Consider the following 12,890-nt stretch of genomic DNA (forward strand, 5'->3'; position numbering starts at 1 on the left):
GCCCACGACACGGTCAGGGAGCAGGTAGGAGGCCAGTGTGGCTCGAGCAGCGTGAGTGAGAGGGACAAGGTAGCCTCCAGCGTCTCCCAGCCATTGGCCTCCGACCGTGACTTATAGTTCAACTGAGATAAGACGTGACTGCCAAGTGTAGAGTAGAGGGTTGACTTGATTTTTTGTTAAGTTTCCCCCTGCCTTCCATGTTGGGGATCAACGGTGAAGGGCAGGGGAAGAACAAGTGAGACCACTTGCAAAGTTCTTTCAATAATATAGGCTAGACATGCTCTGTGAAACATCTAGTCGGATATGATAAAATGTGTCCTTATTTAGACAAGGAGGGAAACAACTCAGGAAAAATATTCCTCAAAGCATGTGTTTAAGAAACATGGCCCTGTACTGTTTTGCTTAAACGTCTAGCACAGTGAACAGAGGTGCTGAAGAGATTGAATAGGGGATCTGGATCTTTACAAAGAGGACCGATAGTTATGCAGCTTTCTTGAGGAGTCTAGATCAGTTCATTCTGCTTTTGGGGCCTAATGAGCCGAGAGATCCACCCTTTCTGGTTTAGTGAGTTGTCCAAGTGGTGTGGCATGCCTGCTCCCAGCTGGTCCACTGAGTTGGCGAGTGGCTGTGCTGTGGTGTCAACTGTGCTGCGCTATGCTAGGAAGCAACCTGGAACACTTCTAGAAGACGTGCCACAGCACACGGGAGATCTGGCCCCCAGCCACACGTCTGTGAACGTGCCAGTGCTCATCGTGGCTCTGGGCAGAGGCCAAGTTCCTTGCCACTTCCCCCATCTGCTGGCCTAGTTTTCCACCAACAATTTGCTTCTGGTGTCTGGGAGGTATTGTATTATCAAGGAATTCCAGGCAAGCGGGGCAGGAGTGAGGATCTCAGCAGAAGCGAGTTTTCGTCAGTGAAAAGCACAGGTCTGAGGAGAGTAGATTTGAATTTTATTCCCCCTTTATTTGCTACCCGACTCTACCTTTGTCAACTTGGACAAGTGATTGAACCTCCCTGGCTCTGATTTTTCTCAAATATTTAATATTTATATTTACGCATTCTACACTGAAGTGACTTACTTAATGTGGCTTTTCTCACATTGCCTCTGTGACTCCCATCAAATGACCTTTTTCTGATGGGCCTAGGTAAAAGAAGGTGGGGGCAGATCCTGATAGGATTAAGTTGAATGCTTTTACCAGGATTCATTGTGATGGCCATCCTACTGGGGATACAATGAGCCGGCTCAGAAGCAGTTGGGAGGGTCTCACTACCAGCGAAAGAGAAAAGCCAGGAGTAGAGACCATCCATTGGACCCTGAGATCTAGCCACATTGAACCTCTGTGACACAGGAGAGAGCCGTGACACCAGAGGAGTGGCAAAGGGACAGCAGCAGAACTAGGAACTTCCGTATGAGACAGAACAGGGGCCTTCCAAGCCCATAGAGAAGAAAACGGAGCGCTTTGGGGCAAAAAGCTGGCTTCTGAAGTGGGACGCATCTTGGCATTGATGGGGTAGCTGGGTTTTGCTGATCTTTGGAGTTGGGCCTGTGAGGATTTTTGATTTCTTTACATTGAGTTGTGATCCATATAGAAGGTTTCAATTTTGCTTATCATCAGCAACTATTTCAAGTCCTCCTCGTTGTCAGGAAGCAAGGTTGTCCCTCCCACATAGCTCGGATTGTTAGCAAGCCTTCCTCTGACCCTGATGCTGCCTTACCCTTCATCTAGCCCAGCCTCTCGGAGATTTGCTCCGCACACAGATTGAATAAAGCATGGTGAGAAGATACAGCCCCGATGCACACATTTCCGGATGTTAAATGATGTCGTTTTCAAGTGAGCACAGTAAAGTGTTCTGGAATTCCCATTTGTGTTAGGTTGGGTTCTCTAGAGAAACGAAACCAGTGATGCTTGTACATAACATATATAGGAGGAGATTTATATCAAGAAATGGCTTACACAGCTGTTGAAATAGGTATGCTCAGTTGGTTCGAGTGAGGCTAATACTTGGATGGTTCCTGGGATCGGCAGATGATGCAACAGGAGACCGAGGAAGCAGACCAGATGGTGAAGCAGAGATAGCCCAGCACAGTGATCCAAAGCCACTGAATGATTGCACTATTGGTCGTCTCCTGGGACCAGCAGGCAGTGCAACAGGAGATTGAGGAAACACACAAGCTTCGACTCCGGCAGAAGGTGAAGGACCAAAGAGGTTTCTACTCTCCAAGGAGGAGGTCTCATCAAGCTGTGATGAAATTGGTCGGTTGAGCTCCACCCATGCCCTACTCAAGAGTGTCTACTTACACAATTCCTAACCATCACAACATTGTTCACAGTGTTTTCCATAGTTTGTTATGATCTACAGGGTTGAATTCCTCTGCATAGTCAACAAAACACAAGTAAGCTTTTTTTTTTTTTTTGTATTTTCTGCTTTCATCCAAAATCCATCTGACGTTAGCAATGATATCTCTTGTTGCACGTCCTCTTCATAATCCAGGTTGAACTTCTGGAGGTCCCTGTCAATGTACAATGTACTGCTGCAACCACTGGATGATCTTCAGCAAAATTTTACTTGCATGTAATAATATTAATGATATTGATTTTTAAAACGTGCATTCTGTTGGGTCACCTTTCTTTGGAATTTGTAAAAATATGGATCTCTTCCAGTCAGTTGGCCAAGTAACTGTCTTCCAAATTTCCTGGCATAGATGAGTGAGTGCTTCTAATGCTTTATCAACTTGTTGAGATATTTTAATCAGTATTCATCGATTCTGGAGTCTTGTTTTTGGTTGATGCCTTTCGTACAGGCTGGACTTATCCTTCAGTACATCAGTCCTGGACTGTCTTGCATGCTGCCTCTTCAGGTGGTGGAATCTCCGCCAGTTCTTTTTGGGGCTGTGCCTCTGTCTATTCCTTTCCTCTGTTTTTGATGCTTCCTGTAGCCTTCAATATTTTGCCGCTAGAATTCTTCAATATTGCAACTCAAAGCGTGAATTTTCCCCCTAACTCTAGGCCTTTGCACATGTAGTTATAATACGTTGACCTTTTGAAATACCCCTTGGTATTTTATGTTCAGCAATTTAATTTCATCATTTCATCTACTTACCTGAGCTACTCTACAATTGGGAGCATGTCTCGGTCTCCTCTGACATCCACTGTGGTCTTTTCTTTCTTTCCTGTCTTTTTAACGACACTTTTGCTTTCTTCATGAATGATGTTCTTGATATGATCCCATAGCCCATCAGGTCTTTGGTCAATGATATTCAATGAGTCCAATCTGTTTTTGTCTTGTTCTCAGAATTCAGGTGGGATATATTCAAGTTCATCTTTTGGTTCCTCTGGACATGTTTTAATTTTTTTTTCCAACTTCAACTTAAACTTACACTTGAGCAATAGATGATCTATTCCACAGTTGGCCCCTGGCCTGATATTTTCTCCATTGTTTCATCCCACAGATGTAGTCAATTTGGTTTCAGTGTCATCTATCTGGAGACATCCACATATATAGTCATGATTTTTTGTAAAAAATGTATTATTGATGAAGAGGTCATTGGTTTTGCAAAATTCAGCTTTGTTTCTATCACCAAGGCCATTTTTCAACCACTGTTCTTTCCTCTTGTTTCCAACTTTTGAATTCCAATCACCATTATCAATGCACCTTGATTGGGTGCTTGATCAATTTCAAACTGAAGAAGTGAGTAGGATTTGTCAATTTCTTCATCCACTAGCTTTAGTGGTTGGAGTGTAAATTTGAATACTAGTTGCATTAACTGGATTTACTTGAATGTGCGTTGCTATTATCCTGGAAGAGACAGCATTGTACTTCAAAACAGATCTTGAAATATCCTTTTTGATGATGAATGTAACAGCTTCCCTTTTGAATCTGTCATTCTTGGCGCAGTAAGTCATATGGTTAGCTGATGTAAAACGGCCTATCCCAGTTTATCTCTTCTCTCTAATGCCGAGGATGTCGGCCTTTATGCATTCCATTTCATTGTTTACTTTCAATTTTCCCACATTCCTATTTTGTATATTCCAAGTTCCAATTATTAGATGTTTGCAGCTGACTCTTCTCATTTTGAGTTGTGCCCATCAGCAAATGGAGGTTCTGAAAACTTCACTCTCGCCACCTCATTGTAGTTGAGAAGGCAGCTCTTCCTAAGTCACATTTTGAGTGCTCACCTTCTAGCACTGTACCTGATAATGTTTTGCTGCTATTCATGAGTTTTTTGGTGTCTGGCCATGTTCAGCTGCTTTCATAATGTTTACAGTGGCTAATTCCACTGGAACTGGACAGTCTTTGAAGTCTATTTTAGTTTGGAAGCTCTGATGAATCTGGTTCAACCTTAGGTGATCCTTCTACTGGTATTCAAAATACCAGTGACATAATCCAATATTTACCCTCATAAAGGAGACATGGATGACATGGGCGCTATATCAAAGTGCGGTGAAGAAAACAGATGATGCCCACGTATCAGAAAGAATATTTTCTGGGGTCTTAAAGGTTTTATATTCAAACAAGCAGCCATCTAAATGAGATGCCAACTGAGCCCACACAGAGGAAGCATACCAACAACTGTGATCCAAGGATTGTAAATTATACAATCCAAATCAAAAAGAGGGAATGGTATCAGAGGTGAAATTGTGACATTCTGGTTTGCAGAAGCGTATGGATGACAGTGGAATCCCGAAATACATTGGCAATACCTTCAAATGGACTAAGCCTCCAGTGGTGGTCCTCTAACCATACGTAAGGGATGGGTAGAACCTGGTTATCAGAAAGAGAATATCAAGGAGATGATTATAATAGATTAAGTGATAACTCTAACTGGAATCATTAAAACTTGGTCAATTGACCTCCTTTGGGTATTGTGGGTAGCATTCTTGACTCTGTTTCTATGTTTTTTAGTATATGAAACCCAGCCTGAGTGGATCAATAGAGACAATAACTAGAGCAAGGGTTACTGGGGGAACCAGCAGGGGAAGGGTAGGTAATGGGGAACTGATATCAAAGAGTGTAAGAAGGAAGAAAATGTTTTAAAAATGATTGAGATAATGATTGAACAACACTGCTTGATATGACTGAACTATTTAATGGTATAATGTCTTGATTATGTCCTAATAAAATGATTTGGTTAAAAAAACCCATAATAATTGTAGTTTTTTTCTCATGATCTACTTCATTTATGCTCAGGGCTCCTACAATAGTCTTTTTTTTTTCCTTCTGGATTTCCCTGCCAAGATAACACTTTTAAAGTTTGGGTATAAAGTAAAATACCAGTGACATAGATTCCAGCATCACAGCAACACACAGCCACCCCAATATAATTAACTGGCAGATAATGGTGTAACAGGAAAGTAGAGTGCATGAAAAGTAGCTATAATCTGGCTGGCACACAGGAGGCCCACATGAGTCCCAATTGACTGTAGCAAATTCTTCATGTAGGCATTATGCTAGATTTCGGGAATACAATGGTAAATGAATACCATGGTAGAGAACATTGCAGTTGGTTGTAGGTGCTATTGTTGTTGCTAGGTGCTATTTTGCTAGTTCCAACACATAGTGATCCTATGTACAACAGAAACATGGCACGATTCTTCACCATCCTCCCAAGGGTTTCTACGCTTGAGCTCATTGTTGCAGCCACTGTATCAGTCCATCAGTGTTAGACTGGGTTGACTAGAGAAACAAATGCAGAGACACTTCTATATGTATAAGAAAGAGCTTATATCAAGAAGTACTTGTATATCAGTAAAACATCCCAGCTCAGTCAATCTCAAGTCCATAAGTCTGATATTAGTCCATAAGTCCCTCTTCAGACTCACGAGGCCACATGCAATGATGCAGAATGCAGGAATACCACAGGCTGGTGAGTGCAAAGTCTTGTGGACCCAATGGCTGTGGCTCTGGTAGCAGTCCCCTTCAGCTAGCAGGAAGATGAAGGCAAAGGAATAGGGGGAGCTTCTCAGGACCCTCTTTATGAGAACGCCACACCCACAAGGATTCACCAGCAGGCTGAGACCTGATTGCCAGACTAAACTCTACCCCTAAACTTTAATATATCTTCAAGTTGACATGAAATTATGTAACTACCACGTTATCCCATTGAGGCTCTTCCTCTCTTCGCTGAGCCTCTCCTTTTCCAATTATGCTGTCTTTCTCCAGGGACTGGTTCCTTCTGACGACTCGTCCAAAGTTTAGGAGATGAAGTCTTCAGAGATCAAATGAGAGTGAGCTAGAGGGGCAAGAGGGTGAGAGAGGGACTGACAGGAGGGCAGCATGGTAGTCTGAGGAGAGATGACGTGAACACACGCTCAAGCAGGGGCCATGGGAAAGTGAAAGAGTTTGCAAGGTGCTATGAAAATGCAGATAGGAACTGGAAACACAGGGAATCCAGGACAGATGATCCCTTCATGTCCAATGGTGAGAGTGGCAATATTGGGATTTTGGAGGGAAGGTGGGGTAGAAAGGGAGAACTGATTATAAGGGTCTGCATCCTCCCTGGAGGATGAACAACAGGGTGAAGGGAGGTATCAATCAGTGTAAGATATGATAAAATAATAATAATAATTTATAAATTATCAAGAGTTCATGAGGGAGAGGGTAATGGGGAAGAAAGGATAAAATGAGGAGCTGATACCAAGGGCTCAAGTGGAAAGCAAATGTTTTGAGAATGATGAGGGCAACAAATGTACAAATGTGTTTGACACATGTATGTATATGTGGATTGTGATAAGAGTTGTATGAGCCTCCAATAAAATGATTTAAATTTTTTAAAAAGAAAACCAAATTGAGAGAACTTACTCAATGACTGGTTGTGGGGAATGAAGGAGAGAAGGAATCTGGGGTAACACTCAGCATTTTTAGTGACTGGGTGAGTGATTTTAATGCCAATAGATAAAGTATAAAGAGCTGGGTGAGTTAGTTGGGGTAGGAATTTCATTTTGGACATATTTTGGCTTGATGTTTCCATGAGATGTCTATATACAGTTTTCCAGGGCATGGTCTAGAAGTTTGGAGATCAAAATTGGATAGTCACACTGCACAAGTGTGTTAGATAGAAGAAACAGGGGAGATTGCAAGCTGATGAACAATCATTATAATAATAATATATAATTTTATGAATAATACCGTATATAGTTGAATATAAGCTGACCCAAGTATACGCCGAGGTACCATATATTCATCCATTGTATCAAGTACAAGTGTCCATGAGGCATTGAGGGTGGGAGAGGTGGGTGAGAAATGAGCTGATATCAAGGGCTCAAATTGAAAGAAAATGTTTTGAAAATGATGATGGCAACATATGTGTACATGTGCTTGATACAATGGATAGATGGATGGATTGTAATGGGAGGTGCAAGAGCCCCCACTAAAATGATTAAAAACATAGATTCAATGGCAGCGACAACTACCACCACCACACAACAACTATTATTCTTAGTTTCTAGATGAGTTACAGAGATGTTAGGCAGACGGTCCCAAATCACACTAAAAGTTTAACCCAGGGAATCTGGCACTGGGGTCTTTATTCTTGATCTCAACCTCTCTGTTCTAAATAAGAGAAACTCAAAGTTGGCTGTCATAGAAGATTCAAATCTAGGCTCTTCAAAATTCACAGAGGTTAGGCACTCATTGTGTACCCAGAAGGAAATAGAACTTATCTGTTAAGCTAGACAAAGTTGTGATTGCTACCTCTGCCACAGCCCCATAATTTTCCAAACTCTGTGGATACAGCTGGCTTCAGAACCTGCGCTATTTGAGGCAGGAAATTCCAAATGTTATCATAAAGCTTCTTCTTGTTCTCTGACTTAGTGTGATCATGGTGAGTCACTACTTCAGAAGGTGCTAAAGAGGATCTGAAGTTAGCCTGTATCCATTCCCTGGTCTCCTATTGGAGCTCTGCCAAGAATGCACGAATTATGTCTGCGATGACCGTATCCAAAGATGTGGGAACACTGTGGGGATGACAGCACTCCAGAAGATTCCAGCTCCCAAGAATTCAGGAAGCATTTTCAGGGATCCAAGAATGCACGAATTATGTCTGCGATGACCGTATCCAAAGATGTGGGAACACTGTGGGGATGACAGCACTCCAGAAGATTGTAGCTCCCAAGAATTCAGGAAGCATTTTTAGGGATCCAAGAATGCAAGGCAGTTGTGCCTGGGTTGTCTCCAGCTATTTTTCTGAACAACATTGCCAAGGAAAATGATGAATGATGATAAGGGCAATTAACTTTTATTTATTCTTTCCTTTCAAATAAATTAGGCCATATCCGTCTATTCTAGGCCTGGTAGGAAAACAGATCTGCCATGGGTGCTTGGGGAATAAGATACTTCATATAGGAATTCAAGATTAAGAGAGATGATGCAGGGTTAGAAGGCTAGATGATGACTGAAGAAAATGACACGGTGTTGATGTCTTCGAAGCCACCATGTTTAGTGACCTTCATCTTTGGGAAATAATGATTTTCTTTGGCTTCACCTTCCAAATCTCACATGGGTTTCTTTTGTTGGCAAATCTTAGCCAGTAATATAAAGCAGGGGCACCTGGAGAATATTGTCGCTAGATTTATAAGGGAGTTGTGAGGGTGATAAATGTGCCATGTTCCAGCAGGAAATCCAGGACACTTGATGTAGTCATCTGGAAGTGGGTAAGAATCAAAGTGATGAAGGGAGAAATCCATCACACTTCCCGATCCACAATTCAAACGCTTGCACCCATTGCCTCCACTTTTTAGTCTGTACCCTGCTCTTGGTGCAGAGAAGAGCAATCCAACCATCTCCACCTTGCACTGTCCACACACAGAGGAAACAGTCTCCAGCCTCACCCTACACATTTTAAACTCTTTACTAACTGTTCTGAGCAGTTACCACTCCTCCTGAGCTCTACGCCTACCGTTTCAAGAGGTAGCGTATGATCAAGACCGGTGGTATTGAAGGAAGAAGCTCCAACGGCCCTAAAGGCATTATCAGAAACCAAGGCTCCAGGAACTGATAGAATGCCAACTGAAAGATTTCAACAAACTGTACAGGGCTGAACACACTTAGTCTATGCCATGGAAAATAGCTGCCTGGCCAACCAACTGGAAGAGCTCCATATTTGTGCTCATTCCAAAGGACGGAGACCCGACAATGGTGACAATCACCACACAATATCTTGAATGTCCCATGCAAGTAAGCTGAGGAATTTTAAAAATGTTGTCGCAGTACATCAACATGGAGCTGCCAGAAAGTTAAGCTAGATTACAAAGAAGATGTGGAATGAAAGATGTCATCATACATGTCAGATACAGTAGGGCTGAAAGCAGAGGGTACCAGAAAGATGTTTACTGGTGTTTTCTTGACTACACAAAAGCATTAGAGTGTATGGATCATAGCAATCTATGGATAACATTGTGAAAAATGAGAATTGTTCCATTCAAACTCGAAGTACCATATTAAAATCATTCTATTTGTTCCATCCAGTGGACATTTAAGTCTTTTCTTGGTCTCTACTTAGCAATTGACCTTTAACAGAACTTTTCTTGATATGACACCCTCATTTGACTTCTGTAATACCACCATCTAATTCCTGTATTATTCCGTTCCCACTGCACTGTGGCATCTTTTTGTTTTCTCCATGTGTCTTTAAAGATTGTGTTTCCATGTGTTCCGTCTGAAGTCTGCTTTTTTTAACCTCTATTTACTTTTTAAAAGCTAAACAATATTTTGTTTTTGTTGAGGATGTACACAGCAAAACATGCATTGGTGCAACGTTTCTATATGCACCATTCAGTGACATCGATTGCATTCTTTGAGTTGTTCGATCATTCTTACCTTTCTTTTCTGAGTTGCTACTCTCTGCCCCTTAAGATTCCTGTCTTATTCTTTGTGTTGCTACTGTCAAGTTAGTCCCATATAGATAGTTCTTAAAAATGGAAAATTCTCAAGACAATTTTTAAGTTTTCAACTAAACTCTTGTTTGGTTTTAAGAAGACTTTAGGAGATATATTTTTAAAATAGTTTTATTAGCACATGATACACAGGCAATTCAATTACATCAGGAAAAGTTGTACAGTCATCACCACAATCAATTTTACATTTTCTCTTTTCTTTCACTCATTGTTATTAGCTCTATTTCCCCAGCTTCCTGTGCTAAGCTCCCAAGAAACTATTAATCCATCTGCTATCTCTTTAGATTTACCTATCTTCAATTTCATGTACAAAACAGCATACAAAAAAAACCCAATTCAACAAAAACTAACAACAATAAAAAGTACAGCAAAGAAAAACATCAATTGAAAAGAAAGTAGAAAATGTTAAAAACTAGGACACATTTTAAATGGGTCAAAGGAGATCAAATGATAAGGTATTAAATTTTAATCTAAGTGCATCTGCAGTTGGTTAATCTATTGTCCAATGCGTTCTGCCTCATAGCAAGGAGATTCACATCACTGGTCGATAGCACGTATTCCCTGGGGGCTCAATCCACATGGATTTCCCCTTCACTTTTTTAAAATTGAAACAACTTTAAGTGAATCCAAAGGGAGCTCAGATGGTAAAATATTACAGTTTAAGCTAAGTCTACCTGGTGTCATCATCTCTACAGCATCCTCTCTCTGAGAGCAAGGTTATTCAGATCCTTCGCTATGGTCAGAAAGGATTTCCCGGCTTAATAGAGGATCACTTTGTTTGAACATTTAAAGTCAATTTCAGGGCAGTGGTTTCAGGGCTCATTCAGTCACCATGGCTCTAGGAAGTCCAGGCAGTTTGAAATCTGTTCTGCGTATTTGTTGTCTATAGGCGTTTTATAAGAGAACACTTTATTTCTATGGCTTCATGTATCGTCGAAGTAATTTATAAATCTGCTTCCTCAACTCCAGAGTAATATATGCAATTATGCATATTTCCACTTAGATGTATGGTAGTTACATAATTTTGAAGATATAAAAGTGAAGGGGTGGAGTCTAGCCTGTCAATCAGGTCACAGCCTGATGGCGCCTTCGTGTGGGCGTGACCTCATCATAAGAAGAGTCCTGGAAACCTGCCCCCACCTCTCACTGCCTTCATCTTCCTGTTGATGCCACGTGGAGACCTGCTCAAGTCCTGAAGATGCATCCACCGCCATTGGATCCACAAGGCTGTGCACCCACTGGCCTGTGATCTTCCTGCTTTCTGCGTCATTGCATGTGGCTTCGTGAGTCTGAAGAGGGCCTTAGGGACTAGTATCGGGCTTACGGACTTGAGTTGGACAGGGCTGGAATGTTTTACTGATGCATAATTACTTCTGGATGTAAAGCTCTCTCTTACACATGTATAAATGTCTCTGGATTGGTTTCTCTAGTCAACCGAGGCAGGTTAAGGCGGTTAAGCTGCTGTCACAAAAAGACTAAAATGTAATGGCTTAAAGAGCAATAAATGTATCCCCAACTTCAGACTTCATAGATCATCAGATCGTCCCCATGATCATTAGTAAGAGGGGGAAAACGCAGATATCCAGGGTCATAGAGGTCTTCTTAAGCAAGTGAGAAGGAAGTTGCACAGTTTACTCTTGGTCATGTTCCACTCTCAAAACCTCAGTCATATACCCACCTCTCCACTTCAAGGAGAACTGCGAAATGTTGTCTTAAAGGAGTTTGGAAAGCCACACTCTGGCTATTATTATGTGAAAAAAGGAGAAAATGAATTTCAGTATATAACTAGCTGTCTCTTCCACACATGTCAACATGCACAAAAGAGATTTCACAATGTTCTCCTGCCTCTATATTATTTTTTCCTTTGTAGTCATTTTCACTATGTATCATAATCCAAATGCACCAAACTATCTTCCATCAAGTCTATTCCAACGCACAGTGGGCCTCTATAGCGTTTCTGAGGTTGTAACTCTTTACAGGAGCAGATAACTTCTGAGCTGCTGGTGGGCTTGAACCTCGGACCTTTCAGTTAACAGTTGACACTTGTCTAATGTTTACCTAACAGTGCTACCAGAGCTCAGAGTCCACGCAAATGCCTACACCAGAAACCAAGAATCATTCTAATCCCTACTCTTTCTCAATTCCCAATGCATCTATAAATTCTGTCATTTCTTATGTCTAAATACTTCTTTAATCATTCTATCTCCATTTCCATCATTTCACTGTTCTTACCTGGATTTTCTGACATTGCTCGTGGCCTCAAGTCTTGACACCCTCAAAAAATCTTCCCAACCTCAGAGATAAACTTCTGGAAATATAAATTGAATCATAGGACTATCAAATCCTTTTGTAGTTACTCAATATTATTTGGATACACCCATGCAAATTTTGTATCATGGATTAGGATGCCCTTCATGAGTAGGTGTTCAATACATATTCAATGAAGGAATGATCTTGCCCTTATTTACCTCTCTATCCTTGTCAGTTACCTCCCCCTGCACCCTTCTTTGTACTAGGTCTTTAAATTACCTAATTTCTTGTGGAATCCTTTGGTATAGTCTAAATGGATAATGTGCTCACTTGCTAATGGAGAGGTTGGTAGCTCTAGTCTACCCAGAGACATTTTGGTAGGAAAAACTTGGCGTTATACTTCTAAACAATCAGCCATTAAAGCCCAACAGAATGGGTGTCAGCTAAGTCCACGTGGAAGGAGCACACTAGACCATGTGATCCACCTTAAAGTCTAAGGCCAGAGAAGAGAGTTTAAATTCTGAGCACTTGGTTTGCAGAGGACTGGATAACAGTGAAAGCCCATAAGCCATTTGCAGATTCCCATGAAGAGCAAACCTCCAGTGAACTCCCTCAGACCACTGACTGGGGGTAGAATGGTCTTGCCCTCCGACAAGGAGCACTGGGAGGGGATTACTGCAGATGTAATTAGGCTAAAATTCAATGCATTATCATTTGTTTTCCCCTTGGGCTCATTTCAAATTTGTT

This window comes from Tenrec ecaudatus, chromosome 1 (assembly GCF_050624435.1).
Source record: "Tenrec ecaudatus isolate mTenEca1 chromosome 1, mTenEca1.hap1, whole genome shotgun sequence".
In the NCBI taxonomy this organism is placed as follows: domain Eukaryota; kingdom Metazoa; phylum Chordata; class Mammalia; order Afrosoricida; family Tenrecidae; genus Tenrec; species Tenrec ecaudatus.